At 42.2% G+C, this 20797-nt stretch overlaps 1 protein-coding gene across 1 annotated transcript in view; it reads left to right on the top strand.

The window, feature by feature from the left end:
• LOC139991550 (uncharacterized) overlaps positions 1 to 20797 on the top strand; it is a 289560-nt gene that overhangs the window by 14716 nt on the left and 254047 nt on the right. The window lies entirely within an intron of this gene.

Raw genomic sequence — 20797 nt, 5'->3', positions numbered from 1 at the left:
CTTTGTCTTAGCTTACGTAAGATCTCTTATTCGTCATATCGAAACTGGAGAAAATCAAAGTTCTATCGTAATGGTCGATACTTGCGGAAAAACTATTAATATTTTCTTGAATCATAAGAAATTCTACGATAAACGAATGGCTATTCTTATCCTAGAGATCGTCGGAAGTGACCTAGAGAACGTGCAAGAATTAAATTTCACAGGAAGGCGAGACTCTCGAAAATACTTGACGTTTTTTAAAATTAATTACCAGCTGTGTAAGAGTCGAATGATTGATGCCTTCGGTTAATCAGCTTAACAGGAAATCGCGGAATACCGATGCGAATGTGAGCCTTTTAATACCATCTCTCTGTTCTCTTAAGCAAGCCAATCCTCGGAGGTACAAGATTTTACGAAGAGAAAATCAAAGGCAAAAAGAAGGGATGGGACGAGTCTCGAGAACACGTTCGACTCGTACTTCATATTACGGCACGATACATCTGTGTGCGCACCGAGTCGGCCACCAAGGTGGAAGGCTCGCAAAACGGACGTGGATGAGACGCACAAGACTCGAACAACAAGAAAGAGAAGCAGAGAAAGGGAAGGAAGAACGAGTATGGGAAGAACGAAGAAAATAAGAACGCAAACGAAGCCAATATTCTATACGAGCGGAAAATCTTGAGAAAATAAAAGGGAAAGAGACGTACGTGAACGATAGTCGTATCATTGCTGCTATCACGATGGTGGAATACGAGAACGTTACCGAATTTCCAGCAATATCGTGCGCTCGTACGTCGTCGGAACGCATTCGCGAAGTCGACGCCCACATCGAATCAGTCGGATCGAGAATCGACCTGCTTACCCTCCATCTTCTTCATCGTTCTTCCCTTCCTTCGCGTTGGACGCAATGGCGCGGCCTGCGTGGTATACGTTCCTTCTTAATGGCAAATAAAGCAGGTGGAGTGGAGCGGAGAACCGCTCGTGATTGCCGGATTAATTGGCTGTAGCGTGGATGCAGCAGTAACGGAGAATGTACATGGCACACGGATTATTATCCGTTCGTTCGACGAAGAGTTAGTCTAAACGTTTCTTCCGCGCCTTTCCTTCCTCTCTCCCTCTCTCTCTCCTTCGAATCATCGACGAAGGATCGGCGAACGATGGAAAATCGTAGGCTCACCCCACGCCGAGGCGTGCAAGTCCGCGATTACGAACGATTACAATTTTTTTTTTTTTTTTATAGAATTCTTGCCTTTTATCGCGGCAACCGAACGGAACTCGAACATTTTCTGGCTATTTAATTACAATTATAAGAAGAACGAGCTGCTGAAAGCACGGACGAACGCGTAATTAGAGGCCATAATCGTGAACGAAGGTGCTAATTGAGACTCAATTGTTAGACCACGAACTAAACCTGCTACGTTCTTTTAAACATTTCCCGCCTAATTATATTTTCCTAACGTTAACAAATATCTTCCGTTCGGACGACTTACGGAACACGATTCGTCGTTTCAATTTTATATCAAACATATTACATCGTTACGATAGCCTTAGTGTTTGCTGTTATAAAATCGGAGGATGATCGAAATACAAAAATTCGAGGAACCTAGCAGAGTTAACGTTGTTTCCAAATCGTACGTTTTTGTTATTTTTAATCCAATGTTGGAAAGAATAATGTCGATGAAACTACTGGATGTTAAAGCACATACCGTGTCACCCCTGGTATACCGAGAGCGGAGGTACAACGACGAACGAGGGATGAAACGACGTTGAAGTGCTGACGCGGTAACCATCTTGGTTTCCCTGAGTGGCACTGTCGGTAAATGCCGCGGGATTCGAGGGTGAATGTGAGAGAGGAAGAGCTGGCAGCGAAGGAGGACTCGATTCCGTGGGGTGGAGAGAAGGAGGGTTGAAAACGGGAATGGTTGGAGAGAACTGTGAGCGACGTGACCGCAGGAATCGATGCGGACGTTCTGGAAAATCGTGCGCCCGGATGCTGACGCAGTGTTTCCGTAATTCGCAAGTCTTTCACGCGACGTCGGATAACCGTTTTATATTATCGTTTTCCAGCGTTGCTTTCCAATCGTCGAGTTTACCCGTATCTCGAGACCCGAGCATGAGACCCAACCGTCCTCTTTCTGGTGCACCCTATTTTAAGATCGTTGTACACGTTAGAAAGGAAGGAGCGAAGGAAAATAGTGGGTCATAGAAGTGGAAAACCGTCGTCTGGCTGTAACTAGCCGAAGAGAAATCGTAGGAAGAGCAAAAGTGCAGAAACGACGTAATAAATGTCCCTTTTCACGGTGGCGAACGAACACGCTTATTCCAGAGGGGAGCACGCGATCGAATTGGCGAAAAGAGAAAAAAATGAAAATGCACTTGAATCCTTAAGTGATGTACAGCAGCTCCGCCACGGCAGTCCACTTTATCCTCATGAATTTCATTAACCGAACATTTATCGCCCTCGTATTTTATTCTACAAGCGGTACGTCGAATCGATCAGACTACGGAGACCAGATAAAACCGGAGTTTTATGTAACTTTTTTTGGAAATGTTCGGTTACACAACCGAAGCAATCTCGTTTGAAAAATCTCGTGTGTGAACTGCTTCCAAGTAAACGCGAACTTCGATCGGCCAATTTATCATTGCAAATGAGAACTGTTCCCTTAGCCAATGACCATGGCAATTTCGGGGACGTTAACACGCTTAACATCGTTATCATGGCACATTAACAAATAATTGTATCCGCCGCCGGTCGAATAGGAAGATGAATACTCTACAATGAGTAGATATAATTATTCGAAAACGTTTTGCAATTCTGATCCGGACTAGTTATATCAAGTTAATAACAAGTTGCGATCGTAATTACGATATTGAAGCGATTATCCAAACATCAAACCCTCTATATAAAGAAAATAATAGTATAGTGTCGCAGATTTACGTGGAATTAATTCAACAACCATCTTTTTCATTGAGTTATTATAATTTTAATTTCCTGTTAATTTTAAACAGCTTCTTCATTCTGGCTTTGTTTCATTCCAATTTTAATTTTCAGTTTTTCATCTCGACATTGTCTATGATTCTATCGTCGAGGGATCATTATTATGAGATAATACGCGATTTTTAAGATGCGTGTCTTTTGATCGTTACGCGTGAATCTTAAAACTTTTGTATAGGCTCATACACATACCGAAGTTCAGGAGTTCAAGACATAATCGTCAAGATTAATGATGCTACACATTAGTTACGCTGGCATCTATCTTTTTACGTGTCGCAATATTTACTTTCCGATCCTTCGTCATTTATCTCAATCATTCGATCCATGTCAAAGACAAATTGACGGAAAATTAAATTACACGTCGTAAAAAGTTTTTACAGCCCTAAGCGTTTGAAAGTAACGATGAGGTAGTCGTAGGTAATTACGAACACCGGTAAATACCCTATTTACTTGTTAACCTCAAAAAAAAGAAGAAAAACAGGACACGGTTAAAAGATCACACGAGCTTTGCTTCAAAGTTCTATTTCCTTTTCTGATAATTCCGAACAACATCCGCTAACGTGTTCGTCTTTCCTGCGTGTTCCTGCACGCAGAGATCTTTTATATAATCCATCGATAAAAAAATCTAGCTAAAAACTGGTGTTCTATTTGCTATAAAACGATGATTGTGTAAAGGTAAAAAAGACGGATAAAATAGAAAAAAAAAAAAAAAGGACACGAACTGTTACGTTCTATTTAGTCGCCGACGAGAAGGTAGCGTCAACTAACGTTTAATGCAACTGGCAATAAGCTCCACTTTCGGCTAACCTGCTATGTGCGGAAATACTGGCACGGAAGAGGATTAAAGTTGTGCGAAAGTAGATTATCAATATAAAATGGCTTATTGAAATCTTAATCAATTTCGATATTGACAATTGACTGACGGATATGAAATTCTCCGATTGACAAGTGATGATTCTTCGATAGACGAACGCTAATTAATTTACTCGATAACCAAACGGTAGATATTCTCAAACTCTAACTCATCCTGACTTCTCTGAGTCGCTACATTTATATCCGTCGGAGATGAAAAAACGTCGGGGTCTTTCTTTCGAAAATGATTGGGAAGATCCCCAACGTTTGTTCACCTGCCGACTTTCTTTACAATTTAAATTGTCTTAGTATCCTTATAAAGACATAATATAAAAACATAGTTAGATGAGTTTTCGCAAGATACAGCTTTCAGCGGCTTTAATTGCCTTTCACTTCAAATACTGTAAACACGGTTTCGAATAAACGTTTTAAATTACCTCGGTTTAAGAGAATTTATTAATTTTACTTTCGCGCCATGGATCGCGCGGGTCGCGGAACGTGACACGAACAGGCAATAAAAATAAGTATTTCCAACGTTCAGAGGCCATACGTCTCTAAGCATCTTTGGCGCCATGACTCAAGGTCGTGGCGCCACGGTAAGAAATCCGTGGATCGCGTGCTGAATTTAAGTTTTCGCTGGTCTATGTGTATGCGAGACTTTAAGACATATAATAACGTTATTTTCTGTCGGCTCCTCGCAAAGAGTCACGATTCGTTGTTAGCTGTGTTACGCGGAAGCCTGCCAGCTAAACGTTTCGAAAGGGATTCGATACCCCTGTTTTCCTTATTTTTGCGTTCTTTTCCGCTTACTCCGTTTCCAGCCGAGCTTGATAAAACGGACCTAGCGAGCCGATGAATGTAAAGGAACGGGCGATTTCCTCTAGACGCGTTTTGTTCTCACATTCGATCGAATTGAAGCGAGCAAACAGAGATTACATTAATCAAGAACAAGGTAATCTCATGTGCATCGCCGCGAAGAGTGACCGTTCGTTCGCATTCCCGTTTCTCCAAGTATATATTCGTTGGTCGAAAAAAATTACTGCGTAAACCAGTTCTCAGTGGCGATAAAGCTACGACTCTCCGCAGAAATCGACAATTAATTATGGTTCGGCTTATCGTGAAACGTTTTGAGACGAGCATTCTCAATTAAAGTTTCACCCAGAGATCGTAAGCTGATACTAGCTACGAAACTTCCTAATTCTAATATATATTCTTTTCGTTATTACTAAACTGTTACTGTATGGACGAACAAGTTTCCGAGCGATTAATCTCCAGTACTAGGTCGATTAACCCTGCAATTGTGTAATCAAACTGATCGCATTTCCTTCTCTCTTTCTATATATATATATATCTTATATATGTAATATATTATAATACATAGAATATTGAAATAATAAATAAGCGTTTTCCCAGACGGAACTTCTATCTCGCATCATTTGCATGTTCAGTTTTTACGTAAAACAAGCGCTGGCACATAAATTATCGGGCAAACAAATTACGCATATCTCCGCTTCAAAGTACAGTGGGTGAAAAAAGTATATGTACACCTAGTCTTTTTTCGAATAAATAACTGTTTCCATTGATAGTTTCGATTATTCCATTGCAATTAATATTTGGTCTGCATCCTTTTAGCTTGTATAATGGTTTCTAGTCTTCTTCGCATAGACTCGATCAGTTTCTAGTTTAATTCTTTCGATATTTTTGTTCACACTTGGAGAATCACTCGCCGTAGGTCGGTGCTGTTAGATATTTTTCTTGAAAGTAGCTAGAACCTGGTTGTACAAATACTTGTTTGATCCATTGTGTTTCAACCGTTGTCAATGACATGCACGAGTCTACGAACATTGTTGCATTCGCGTGCTTCGGTTATCGCAATTCTATTCGTTTATTATCTTAAAATGTTTAAATTTATTGGCCAATTATTCGACGAAGTTACATTCGAATTGCTTAACAATGAGCAGTCATATTCATATTGAACACACGTGGATGTATTTCTGAAGGGTAAACCGATTGCAAAAACAAATTATTATCGACGAAAGATAGTCGAAATACAGAAAGTGCAACATTCTTGTTGCAAGCAAACAGAGGCATAAATTAAAATATTTAACGTTCCTTTTTTTCTTTTTCGCTTGTCCGAAGTGCCCGTGTTTGCAAACCTGTTTCCTCGGGCAAATAAGACGAAATAAGATCTCATTATTCTTAATTACGCGTGTTGTAATTTGCGGTATAATTAACCTCAATTAAACTCCATAGATCCATATGACATTTCCAATTAAAATACAGTCGTACATTTTTTACTTATCCTGCAGCGGGCAAGTCTTCGAAAACTCTACGTGAATTTAACACATTCGCAACTTCGATTAGGCCAAGCCTTCTCCGATGATTTCGATTTCAATGTAGGATACGACGATCCTGGTGCATTCGGTATCGTGATCGATCTGACGAGCACGATTATAATCATCGTGCGTACGTGTCGCGCGAATGGCACAAAGCTCGATACACGACCGATCGATCTTACAGGAACGTGCGTAGCATCGAGAAATCAGTTCGGCCATGAATCGTCAGGTCAATTTGCGTAATGACTGCAATCAACAGTCCTTTTTATCCGATTTTACAATTGATTCAATATAACGAGTTGACACTTCCTGTGTGTTTGCGAACAAAAAGAATGACAAATGATTGGAAATAATAGGTTCGACATTCACATTGTTTCTATTAAATGGCACTCCATTATGTTTATAACTCTTATAAGTAATTAAGATAAATACTATATTTACTTGGAAAAAATGAGATAGACTTAAAAGATTATTAGATAGATTATGTTAATGATTCCATTTCAGACCTACCATGTACTAAAACAATAACGTAAAGTCACTTCGACTTATCGCGTGTTTATTTGATAAAAAAATTACTTATACAAGCGAAGTCTGCCTTCATTTATAAATAGACTGCGATGTAATCTGATACAGCCTGTTAATGCATTCGTGACAGATTTAGGTATGCAAAATGCACAAGATACGAGCAGATCATAACAGTATATGAAACATTCTAAGTAGAACATCTTTATACAATGTTTACAATATTACAATACATAACGTAATTAACAATATTATAATATTTAGTGAATGAAACGGATCTTTGTTCCATTCAAAAAATACGTAAAATATCTAAAGTTATATAATATTTAACGCATATAATATTCTACGTTTAGATTCCATTTCTTCGATTCTCCAAATAGAAATTTGCATAAACACTCGGGACCTGATGACGAGCTGTATATCGAAAGCTTTTTATTAAGCGAGCTTATCGAAATAGGAAACAAAGATTTAGTAAGGAAATCGGTGACTGCAATGGCGTGAAATTGCACCGAGCCAGATCTGCGGCGGAAGTGGATATCTGCAACGTACACAACTGCCGCGTACAATTACCTCGTTTTCTACATGTTGCGCGAAGAGAGGAACGATTTCTAAACGGACTGACGTTGCCACGAACCAACGGAGGAGCTAATATGCGCGCTACAACTAGCTGTACAATCTATGTACGCGTGTACGAGCAGCACGCTGAGTATTAAGTAGCGGTATTTACGAAGCCACAATTATCCCCGTTTTCATGCCGACGATCTCTGGAACGGCGAAGGTTCGGACGTGGACTACGTGGGAACTTCTCTTCCGAAGCTAGTCGTGCGGGCTGCGAAGTAACGATCCTAACGCTTGCTTTTAGGAAACGCTACGAATACCCAAGAGAGGTGGCCTTTTAAGATGGTTCGCGTGAATGCGGTCTGTACAGCCGATGCCTGATAATTAATCAAACACGTTTTGTCTCGAATTAATGGGAAACTTATCTTTTTTCTGAGAAACTAGGTTTCGCCATGGCCGAAGAAATTTGTCAAAAGAATTTTTAAACGATCCGTGATAGGTCGGTGGATAATCGTGGGATAATTTCCGACTTGTACGAGTTTCGTGGAAGAAAGAAATAGCCAGCGAACATGAACGGATTGAAAAAGTCACACGAAAGGATTTAGACCTCTCCGTCGGTTTAATCTGAATCGTTTCAAGGTCCTCGCGATAGATGAACACGCGATCAGGTAGATTTTTCAGACAGAGCGACGAATTTCGTGTTGGCGAATGTTTAAACGGTGCGCGCGTTTAGGTGAATTATTCCTCGCGAGCTAAGTTTAGCTAGACGGAAGAAGGTTTCTTTCTGAAAAAAAAAAAAAAAAAAAAAGAAAAAGAAAAGGAACTAAAGAAGAACACAGTGATCACGAAAGATCCCTCGTTCGACGAGTTGCTTAAACGTTGAAATTCTTGGTCAAATAACGCGATAGGGACACTTGTTGCCGTACTATGAAATCTCAGGAAACACGCTAACAACTCCATGTGTTTTTGCCGGTTACGAAGGAGGGTACAAAGTTCGCGACACGCACTCGACAATCAATTCTAGCTAATAAAGTTAGAACGTTCGAAAGAGCGATCACCTGGTTATCCAGTGTTGTTATCTGCGCTGTTATCGGCGCCGCGAGCACTGCGTCGTTCGTATTTGCATTGGGTCGTGATTAAGAGAGGGGCGGACTGAAAAACTGGCGAAGCTCTTTTTACATGCGGTCAACGCTCCTTCGCGCCCTCCCTTTCTCTCGTACTCCTCGTCACCCCGGGCATCTTGATGTCATTCTACATTCCCCGCGATGCGGCGAGTAATTAAAACGTAGTCAGTGCTATTTGAGATCGCTCGACGGTGATTAAGCTTTCCTAACTGATGCACGTATGCTCCGGCCAGCGAACTGTCCTGCATCAGCCTATCCTCGTTATTACGTCCACCTGAAGCAACGAATCCTTTGGTTATGAGAAAGCTCGGCAAATCCGCTCGAGCCTCTTCGATCGACCGAGTAGAGACGTTTTAACGCTGGTTTCGCCAAGTGATCCTTTCTTAAGAGACGGATAATCGCTGACGAGCTCACGATCCGTGATAATATCTGCGAGACGACTTTCTGATTTTCTCTCCCTGGCCGTTTCCCGTAATTTCAACTGGGTTGTTGTACGAGATCGTTAAGAGGCTAAGATCGTCTTTGTTTTGCGTTAGCCAGCGCGATTACGCGGAAGACGTTCGAGGCGCTAATCTCTCCCGTTTCCGGAAAGGGGATGTCAGACTCGGTTGGAGATATGCTACGTCGCCGCTTTGTTCAATAAATTCATTGCGTTAACCAATTAGCTCGGAGCGACAACCTCTGAATTCCAGAAATCCAAAGGCTGCAACCCGACGGTTGCAAGTCTTCCCGGAATGCATCTTCGTAACGAGACATCAAGCTAATAATAAACGACTGTTTGGCTGCGGCGAAAATAAACTATACAGTGGCTGCTATAAGTGTTGCCACATACCCTTATTTTCCAAAATGCTGGTTATTACGTATGTAAATGTTCGAGTATTTATCATTTATTTAGGTATAGATTTACAAGTGTTCGCGACTTCTAATTAGACATGTTATTAAAATTCTAACCGAGGTATAGAAAGGAAAGGGCAATCTTGGAAAAGGTGGCAACGTATTTTAAAGGAAACACGAGATTTCGACAGACCCACGATTCCCGTACATTCGATATTCGGCCAACGTATTTAGAAAATGGCGGATAGCGTGCCTTGGGCCTGACGATTACTCAGGAATGAAGGGATACCGGTATCGCCACGCCAGAAACACGATCCAGCTGTAGCAAGAGCTGCTGGCGCCTTCCACACCCACGTTTTACGCGTGTGCGGTGTTCTCCAAGCGATTACGGAAGTCGTATCACTGCCATTTGTACCGACAAATTGGATCGAATAGAAAGCGGCAAATTACCTTCGACACGCTAGCTCCGCAATTTCGAATTTTAGCCGTTCTTAATTTTATCGGGGCAAGAAAGAACGATAGCCATCGACGCAACGGGGACGCGGACGCCAGTTTCTCCGAAATAAATCTATTACGTCCGTGCCGGGAACGAGGTTGCCCCGGAGAACGCGAACAACTTCAGCATTTTATACGCGTTACTGCACACGCGAATACTTTATGCACGTATTACGCGGAGCGTAATGCGAGTTTTATTGCGGTTACGCGTACTGCCACTTTTCTTACGGTGCTTCGGGCGTACCGCGAGCGTTAAGCCAAGTACCAAGAGAACTCGGCTTAAACAAAACGATGATATACTGTGCCGAACGATATTAAAAACTGGCAGATGTTGATGTACTGCGCGAAAATTACCGGCTGTCGTGTCCGCGGTAAGAGTCGCGATACTTAACCACCACCGATGGGTAATGCGTCATTAATTGAATCGGACGTAATTATGTCGAATTGTTGCGTAACTATCGCCATTATCGACGAAAAAGATTAGATTAAGTGGACCTCGAGCGGGTTAAGTTAATTACGTTTCGAGTGGATCGCTTCAAAGTGAATGGAAAATCGAGATAAACGAGAGAAGAATGAGAAGAAGAAGCGGTGGAAAAAGAAAAAAAGAGAAAGGGGTCAGAGATGGCGAAGAAGCTCACGGTTCTCGTGTATGTACGAGCTTACGTGCCGTTTCCGAGATTTCCAAGAAACCAGCCGGAAATGACAATAAAAATAATCACTTCACAAAACTCTGAATCCAGACTCTCTCCAGGCCGTATACCCGTTACCGGGATGCGGTAATGACACCTAATTACTTTCCACCGCTCTGCACAGAGACTTTGCTCGATTTCGAACAGTAGCGTCGCTAATTTGCACGTGGCCGTTGCGTTAATTAATTCGAGCAGGCGAAACGGCCAAGTTGTCGCGGATGCAAACGCGTACGGAGAGTCTACCGCTCGTAAAAAGGAATGTCGGTCGTAAAATTGCATAACATCGTCGAGAGAACAGAACCTGTCGAACCGTATTTCTTTCGACTCTTCCACTCTCTGGTCCGAATAACTTTCTACTTCTTCCATCTACGCACGCTCGTCGAAAGATCGTCTATCGCTTGTTGGTCGGATTCAACGTAAAACCGCATTAACGACGGGAAGAGGATAATCTTTCCACCATGGGTTCGTTGTTGGAAAATGATCGACATGCTTTTCAGTCTCATCGGTTTAATACCGTTCGCGAAGGAAGCACACGATCGATAATTCATGGAACATTGCAGAGTCCGATGACACGAATTGATATGGTGGAGCGATCGTCCGTCGATTTTATTTATTTTACATCGATCCCCTTACACGGAAGTCGATGAATCACGGATTTGTATCACCAGGCGCCAAAATCAACCCTGTTGAGATTTTTTTCATCGTTTTCAATGCAACTGTATTCTTTAGAAAATTTCTTCCTGGGAAAGATATGATTTCTCGATTCAATTCAAATCAACGATCGCGCGAAAGAAGAGTAATGCGAAAAATGAATGTAAGTACTTTTTTGTTGATCTTCTAATTTTGATGCAACTTGGTAGCTGGTTTCTTAATAAGAAACGGCCACGACATTTCAGGGGTGAATGTTCGATCTCTATTTTACTTTCCCGTCGTTTAACGACGATTTCCAAAAACTTTTCTCGTTCGTCAAACCTGGCGTAACAATTGAACGTTTGTACATAAATACTTACTTTCGCTGGGACAAAGCGACCGTGCTACTGACGGGCCACCATCTGCGAAATTGCTTCTTGTCGTGGCCCGTCCTCTTCGTTAAGGTCGCGGTCTCACGAGATACACTTAACGCTTTTCCACGAACTGGACTCGCCGCGTTCGCGAACTCGGCCAATTTTCGAGCTGGCTCGTTCGCAGATGCGCGTCTTTCAAGAAAATTCCATAAATACGTCTTTGTGCCATTCGGCGATTACATCAGTCGACGAAAGCGAAAGAAAAGAGCAACGTACGTGGATTGCGATTTTTATGAAACCTAGCTAATAAGGGACTATAATGAGATATCGCGTTTCGCGACAGTTTGCACTATCCTGATTTTCCTGTTTCCTCCACGAATACAATTGTGCGACATGTGCGTCATAATCACCTAACGATTATATTTTGTGTCTACTTGTTTTTCCTCTCGTCTATCGGTCTCCAGCGGTAATTTCCTTTCTGCTCCTAGTCGTGGGAACACGATGGATCGAATCGACAGACGCGAACAGGTTCCGCGATACTTTTAAAAATTATTCCCCGATGTTACATTGAATTCCAATTGGCTATAGGCTAAGCAAGAAACTCGAGGTGTTGTATGCGACAAAAAACTACACTCTCACACTCCAATACTTCTAGTACCATGCAAGAGCGATTGAGAAAAAGAAAATGGGTAAATAGATGAAGTATGTTTTTGCCGTCACGATAAAATTGTAAAATTAGGTCTTCCCGTAATTACCATCACTATCGTTACTTGTTTGCGATATGTATATGTGTCTGTGTGCATATGCTACTTTGTTGAAGCAGCCAGTCAACTGGTCAGGCAAAACGTAACCGACAAAAATATACTCGTTTCTTGCAATAATTCAATACACGGTTGTACGATACAATTTTAATTATTAAAGCGGATAAAAGATTGCACTCGGTAATAAGCCGAAGATTAACGTTCTTTTCGTTCGGACGCTGAAAACATCATTCTTCCCGTGACAATTATAAAGTCAGAAAAGCTTCGTCGTTATGGAAAAAAGGAAATTCTCCGATCCACGTTGCTTAACGTGGATTCTTCCTCGTAACTGGTGCGAACTTAGCTGCCTCGGCAATTATCGCGCACTACTGGCACGTCCAGTAATTATCATCGGTTGTTTATCCGTATCTTCGCTCCGCCGAGATTATCGTAGCGTTGGCCGTTTCGCGAAGCAACAACAGCAGCAACATCGAAGCAGACTGCCGCGTTTCTCTGGCTATTCTCTGCTTTCCGTTCTCTCTTCTACGGTTTACCTCTCCCTTTCTCTCTGTTCTACGCTCGAAGGATCCTGGAAGGATCTCGGAAGGCCTCGTGGAGAGTCGGAAACTGTGCTGGCTGGCACACACGAAGTCGAAAGAGGCTTCGCAGGTAATTGCTAGGCCGACGGGTCGATAATGAGCCCTGGCTTCGGGGAACCGATTACACCCGGCCCAAGCCAAAAGCAAAGTCAGAGCCGAGAAGCAGAGAAGAAGAGGACGAGGACGATCCAACGGAGGGAGAAAGTTAAGAAGAAGGGAACGAAAGAACGGGAGAAGAGGGCGAGTTCCTACGCTTGAGACGTTTTGTTCGATCCTCCATAGGATACACTCGCGGTTAATCCCTTCGGGAATTTTGCGTAATCGACTTGGTATGGTGTGACTTGGTATTTGGTAGAAGAGTATTTATCTCAGCATCTTTTGTCTCATTCGTCGATTATAGTATTGTCACGTTATTATTCACCGTGATCTTTACAAGATGTATTCGGCAAACATAGAGAAGAAATTGAGTACTTCGGAATGTAGAAACCTGTAGAAGCTATTTGAAGAAATTTCTTATCGAAAAATCCGATTCCAATGAAATCTTTCTTAACTTTCCAGAACAATACATACTTATCTACGTATTTAACAATAATTCAAACGATCAATTACCATTTGCCATTGTAACATGGTGTGTGTATATGACACATGTCAGTTGGAATATAGGATTTCTGTATGCGGCCCTAATTCAATGGCCAGGTACTGTAATATATTATACTTGGCTCCTGTCTAAGTTTAGCAGCCGCTCCGTTATACGTATCTTCATTTTGTAATATTGTTGGGAAACAGTTAAGCGCCACGATAATCCCGGGGCATGAACGAGGAGCAACAAGCTGCTCGATGAACGTCGATAACGGAACAAGTAAGTATAACGGTCGAGAAACGTATAGAGGATAAAGGAGTTACATAGGGAAAAAAGGAATAAGAAATTAAGCGATATAACGCAAAAACGTATCAGCACGAAGGGGGATTTATCCTCGGTGAGAAAGGTAGGGAAAAATCGTGACTAATAGCTAAATTATCAGCGACAAGCTGTCGATGAGAGGTGAAAGACGAGAAGAAATGGGAGGACAAAGAAGAAGAAGAAGCTCTTCCTGTATCGTGCGATGAAACCTGCCTAGATCTCTCGCTACCGGGATGAGAGGTAGGTGATCTAATTTCCCGCGCAGTCGTGCAGAAAATGATCCAGGCCGCGATTACGAAACGGCTTCCAGTCTTCGCCGGGGGCAACGAAGGCGCCGTTTTTACCGCTCTCTTTTCGTTTCCATGCACAGTGTGTAATAATCGCGGCGTAGCGTTATCCGCTTCCCGTGGAACAGTCGCGCCGTTCCAAATACGCGGAAAATTATTAGTCGAACCCGTGGCACGAAACGCTTCAATGTAACCTCGAGAAGTTCTAAGCTCTATAAGGTGCTCTTGTTTACGCGCTACTCCGATCCAAATGCATCCGACGTCAACCGTAGTCCGTCATCCGATACATTAAACCTTCATCACATTGCTACTTCTTAAGGACGTTCGTGTGCTAAAACGTTCGCAAGATAATTACTTTCGCATGTCCACGCTTTTGTATCGGCTTTGAACATCCTTCGATGTATAGATTTATCGACGTCTAACCGTCGAATTAGGGAAGAACGACAAGGTACTCGATCGAAGATTCGATTACTCGATTCGACTCGGTTATCACCGCGGTACGATAAATGGAAAACAGCTGGCAGATTGCTTTTCCTTCGTGTTGTGAATTTCTTAATCGTCCTGAGCAACGTCGTATTCCTTGTAATTATAATTTGTTGAATAAATTCTACAATTTATCAATCAGATATTGGAATGAGAAATATTTCGAACGATGTTCAGACTCGTGCATGTACAATATGTAATGAAAGGAGGAATACACGAGAAGTACACGTTTGGTACAAGCAGCGTGGAGGCCGCGGCGATGCCTTTTCGTGGCCTCGAGGGCCGCTGGTCCCGCTATTATCATAATGAGGTAGAAAACGTAGATATTAACGCGAGGTTAGTTAATAGTACACTTATCCGAGGAACGCAAATAGTTCGTGGTTGAGGAGGGATTTGCCTACTGTAGAGAAATTTCTTCCTCCGCGATATCTCTTTTCTGTTCTTTTCCTCTAGCCCTCGCATATCTTTGAAGCAAAGCGGCCGTAAATCAAAAGTGACAGAATCGGATTCTCATCTGCATAATTCGCTTATTTTATTCCATCCACGTACTCTTGCCGAGCCGTAAATGTTCGAAGGCTCATCAGCCCTCTGCAAATTATTAATCTCGCGTATCCTATTACGAATAGAGGGGTTGATTAACGTTTCACCATTTCCTCTCGTTTCTTTCTAATTAAAAGTAACGTCGTAATAACATTTTCCGCGTATTAGCTTTTCCTATAATAAATTTCCCGGCATATAAATCGTATTTTTGATTTTCGTCCAACCGTGTTAAATATGCAACGTAAACAGATTAGGCGGCAACACCCTAATTCAACGTTATGGTGTTATCGTGTTCGATCGTCGTTTGGAGACCGTGTTTTTTCAATAACGACCACCGAAACTACCCGTGTCTTCGCCGTCAAAGAAGAGGACTCGATGTCTTTATTCTCTCGACAGTGTTGCATAATCTGTAACAGCTGCGGCGATTTGCTCGGTGGTTGTCCGCGAGGTGTATCTTCTGCATCTGGTGCCACAGTTCGATTTTTTAGCCGGTAGGCAACCGTGCTAGTCACTCGAGAAATGGGCAGGCCGAAATGGAGGATACACACACAGTTGGATCGTGGCGATCCGGTGGCGTTTCGCGCGCGGCAAAACAGGGAGGTGCCAATTTGCAGGTGCAAAGTTCACGCGACGCTCGGGGTAAACCGCTAATGAGGGTTCGAGTGGTACGTGTGCGCGACGCGTGTAGATTTTCTGGGGGGCAGGTTAATTACCCCGCTGTCCTGTATTATGGCGTGTGCTTTTTCGCGTCTGTTCCATTCTATAATTCCTGCCAGCTTGACAATGTAACCAACAGTTATTTAGAGCGATGCAGTTGTTGTCAAATGCTTCAAAGTCGCGCGTTCGTTCTCTCAATTAATGATAGCTCGTTAGTCGTGGAACATTATAATTATACTTCCCTTTTTTTCACCTCTTGAAGCGAGAATGTATGCATTCTTTTGCGGCTCGTAGAATTTTAAAATGTCATAAACTATAAAATTTAGACCCCGTTATTAACCTGTACAATGTCGATAAGAATTGCAACGCGTTGTAACAACTGTGTAAAAGAAAACTTTGCCCGTCTAAAGAAGAAAATCGTCTTATACGAGTTTTACGCACAGTGATTTATCCGTTGGTTCAAAAACAATTTCAAAAACATTGACACGTAATCATAACGTTAATCATAGTTTTAATTATGACATAGACATAGACATAGTATTATACTTCTGGATCTAACAAATTTTCTTTGCCAATTTCGCTACATTGAGGTATTTCTTTTAGCTACTATCATAACAATTGGAGAACCGAAAGAATGTAATTATTATGTCTTTTGCAACGTAACCGTCAATTATAAGAACGCACTTTATATTAGCGTTTCTGAAGTAAGTGTCATAATTTATCGTTTGTTAGAAAAAGAAAGACATACTGATGTTTCGGCAAAAAAAACATTACAACATATTTCCAGCTTGTTCTATATAACTATAATTATGATATTATCTGAAAGCTTTATATTCGTCACAATGTTCTATTAAATAACTAGCGATATGTAATTGCAACGACGAATACGTATTAATTACAATGTTATATAGTAATTATAAACTTACTAGTTGTAAAACTTAATAGTTTTCCGCCCCTCGTAACATACGACCTCAACAATGAAAAAGTTAATCATTGGCGATTAAATAGATAAGAATACGACGAATAAACAAATTTTCATTCACGAAATAAAAGAAGTTGATATATATTGCCTAGATTATTTGAGAGAAGAGTTTCTTGGCCGTAAGAAAGGTAAGATCTTTGATTCCTGTAACTCGTAAGGGAGAAGCCGATACCACGGGTACCTATCCTTTTACTCGTCTCTTTTTCCTGTCGGGCTTAGCATCCCTAGTGGCGCCTCTCTCAGGATATAAATTAATTAGATTTGTGTGGAGGTGTGTCAGCAAAGTGCCGGCACTGTGTTTCTTGCCCTACGACTGTCTGCTCTGCCGCGCGTTTCAACTCGACCGAATGGCCTACTCTCCGCTATCTACAGATAGTTTCATAACCCTTCGAATATATTTATTCCTTCGCGTAAAAGTCCAGCCGGTTTCCTTTAAATTAGTCACGCTAGTATCTAATCGACTCTACTTCGAATATCTAAAATGAATTATTAAAATATAGAAAACAGTAGATATCCACGCCCATTTCATATCGCTATTATATTTAAGTCAATGATAACATTTGCAAATAAGATATATTTTACAAAAACGACGCTGGAGGGGAAAATAACCTTGCATGACATTCTTACGGTGGAAATTTATTAAGAACACGTGTAACACCTTTGAAGCAACGTATACGTCGACAGGTAGGTCCGAGCATAACGCATGATGTATGGTGGGCGTGAAACGGGTGTAGCAACATAGTAACGTTTACTATATCGGCCAGGATTGTCTAGCGGTTCTCCAGACGAATTCGTGCAACCAAACCGCAGCTGTAGAATTAACTTTGGCGATACCGCCAATATCGATCTTCACTCTAACGATTAAATCTCGAGAAAGTGCCTGGTCCCAACAAAAGTGTAACGTTTCGCGCTTTAACAGGGATAAATAATGGAAGAAAACACGAAAATAATTCCTTTGCAACGTATTGTCGTCGTATGTATTTCCCTCTCGATAATTACCTGTCATCAAGTGATTAAATAACCCTTTATGCTGAATCGTTAAACGATGAGGGCATTAAATCATCGCGTCGTCGTCTTTTCTTTCTTAGTTTTACAAGCTTGTACTTGTCATAAGTCACGAATTGACACGATACATGTGTAGAATGTGTCTAACGAATTACAATGGAATAAAGGGACGTACAAATGTCATTTATTATGCATCATTTCGAATAACAAGCGCGATTAAAGTAAAAGCGAGAGAAAATATATGTACGTGGGTAAATATCGTCGATAAACGGATGATCAATGTACCTACGCGGATAAGTTACCCGCTTTATAATACGTTCACCGTAATTGCAAGCTTGTTTTAACAATTCCACCTCTGTACACGTGTCTTAAACGATTACATAATAGCGAAAAATGTTAAAACGCAACTAATAAATTGTAATAATCTTTTGAGTATATCTTGTGACTAAACTAATGTCAACGTTTATAGTAATAATTTGGCGCAATAATCTTTTAGCTATGCAATGTATTTAAAAAAAATTCAGTTTGTAAATTTCGACATACTTATTCTAATTTATGCAAGAAATATCAGCTTAAAAGAGTAAATGTATTATGTACATTCCCGTTCATAAGTATTACAACACTTGCTGATATCGTATAGGACTCTATAATTGATATAGATTATCGGAGAAGAGATTAGAATGCCAAGTTTTTATATTCATGGAAGATAATCATTTAAAACACGCAATTATATTTACAAGCACTAATTTGTAACTATTATGAGATAGTGATGAATAAAATATTTCTTGGCCATCGCAATCTTGTGATCTGAATCCCAAATTAAATCGAATAAGAAATTCTAAGTACATCGAGCATCTGAATTAAATTAGATTGATTAAATTAGTGATAGAAAGACGCGATAAAGTTCGTATTTTGATAAATACGCTTGACCAGATTACTATAATAGTAGTAAAATTACTAAAATAGTATCGATAATAATCTTCAAAGATTTCAGATAGTAAAGTATATATTTGCTTATCTTAAGTGTCCTAATACTTATGAACAGGACTATATGTGGATGCTGAAATAAAAACTCACGTTTATGTTGCCGAGGTGTGTTGGAGGGCTGATACCCCTGCGGCTTCCGCCGCCTCCGACCTCCGCGTCCAGCTTGCCGGTTCGACTGACCTCGTGGATCCAAAAAATGACGACAAAAAGCGTCGATGCGGTTCCGTTGATCTTCGTGTAACTACGTTTGTTCTTCAGAACGGCCTGTCTATGCGCCACTGTCCACACTGAGCAATAAAGAACACTATGTCACAAACTTGAATCACTAACCGGTTAACAGAATACGAAAACATTCTTTCCACGAGTCACTGATATATCGTGCCACTGCTTGTGTTCAATTGAACGAGAAATTTTCCACGCCGCCCTTCGAAACAACGAAGAGGTAATATCGAGCCGGTAAAAGCTAAGTGTGCGTGGCTTCTTGTTTACAACGCGTGTATTTTAACCTCACGATATGTTATTCGAAGTTTAGTAAACACAACGACTTCGACACCCAACATTTCTCGGAATTCGTGCACTAATTGGTCAACACCACAACAGAATTGCGAGGAAATTGGATAAAGTACAGTTCAGGATTACCAAACACGTAAAATTTATAACGAAGCACTGCTCCTTTGACATTTACCGACATGTTTGCGAGATATCGATAGATCGACATAGAGGCCGCGTTTCGAAAGGTTTACGACAAATGCGAGGGTTGAACGATTCAGATAGCTATACACGCGATCGTGGCTCGATAGACAGCAGCGAAGCGGTGCGAGAATCGCGAAACAGATCGGTTAAGAATCGGGACCGATCTCGTTTCGATCGGTGACATGCGCGCGGCTACGAACCTGTTCGTCCATTCTTCGCCCCCTCGATGGGATTAGCGCGTGCATTCGTCCGGTAGCGATGGTGAAAAGCGAGCATTCACGGGTATGGACAATGACGACGACGACGACGGCGACGAGTCGGCGTGGTGCGTGTCCGCCTTAAGGGCCGTCCGTCGCAGACGCATGCTCGCGGCACGTTGCAGCCTCTCGCACTGACCGCGCGTAACACGTAAGAGAGAGCTGCGTACCGTGTACTTGTCTCTCTCTCTTCCTCTCTCCCTCTTCTCCTTAGAGGAAACTGTGCAGCTTTGTCACGCTCTCGACAAGCCGTTCAGCTCGCGTGTGTGTCTCTTTCTTTGGCGATCGGTGCGCGGTTTTGCCGTTCCTCGTGGTGGTCGCCCGGTTGAGAAGGCGGTAAACAGGAGACACTGGTCTCGTCACTCTGGACTCTGTTTGAATCTCTTGCGTACTAACTTCGCGGCTATCCGCGGTACTCCACGGCGAACGTTGAACGCGAGCCTGGAATTGCCGTGGCGCCACCCCTCCTCCCCTCCTCCCCTCCTGCCCTTCCACCCATCCACCTGATCGTCTTCCTTCGTGAGTGCCACACCACGGGGCTTGTGTTGCCTCCTCTGCCTCGTCCCTCCCTATTTTTCCCTATAATTTGCTCCGCGGCTGCCTCCTTTTTGTTTTATTCCATTTTCGTGACCCCCCTTCGCCCTTCACGCGCCCTCCTTCGGTCACCGTCTCGCTTTTCTACCTCTTGAACCGCCTCTCTCTTTCTCTTCTGGCCATCTAGCTTTCCCTCTCTCGCGCTACTTCTACCTCTATCATCGCGTCTGCCTCTTTCGCCTCTACCTCTACGTGCCAGCCATGAATCCTTGCCGGGGCAACGGGGCTACGGGGCTACGGCGCGCCGCCCCTTTAATAGGGCTACGCGGGCTTTTTCCATTCACAGTGCAGCCATCTCTTGGCTGAAATACGAATGAAACAACCCGTTACAGTGCCGTACGTGGTTCAAGGATTTCCCCCAAATGCCACGAAATTGCCTCGAAAACTTTGGAAAGGGAAACGTCTTGCGAGGCTTTGTCGCGGATCTCACGCATCGCGTCCGAAAATTGTATTTTCTGCTTGACACAAAATGTAGGTCACTTCGTTACGTAGAGTTGATCGGTATATTCGGGGTAGTTTCCGTGGAATGATTTCTTTTTCTTCATTGGACCACTTGTCAGGTAGAAAATCATCGAGGACTGCGAAGGGCTAAATTCCGAAATACCCTACATCGTATTATGTTCGTTGGGTGGGACTTGGGATGTATCGTATGGCAGGAAGATGTCAAGGAGGAACCTGATATAC

The sequence above is a fragment of the Bombus fervidus genome, chromosome 10, assembly GCF_041682495.2.
Source record: "Bombus fervidus isolate BK054 chromosome 10, iyBomFerv1, whole genome shotgun sequence".
NCBI lineage: Eukaryota > Metazoa > Arthropoda > Insecta > Hymenoptera > Apidae > Bombus > Bombus fervidus.
This window is presented reverse-complemented; position numbering and strand designations above follow the sequence as displayed.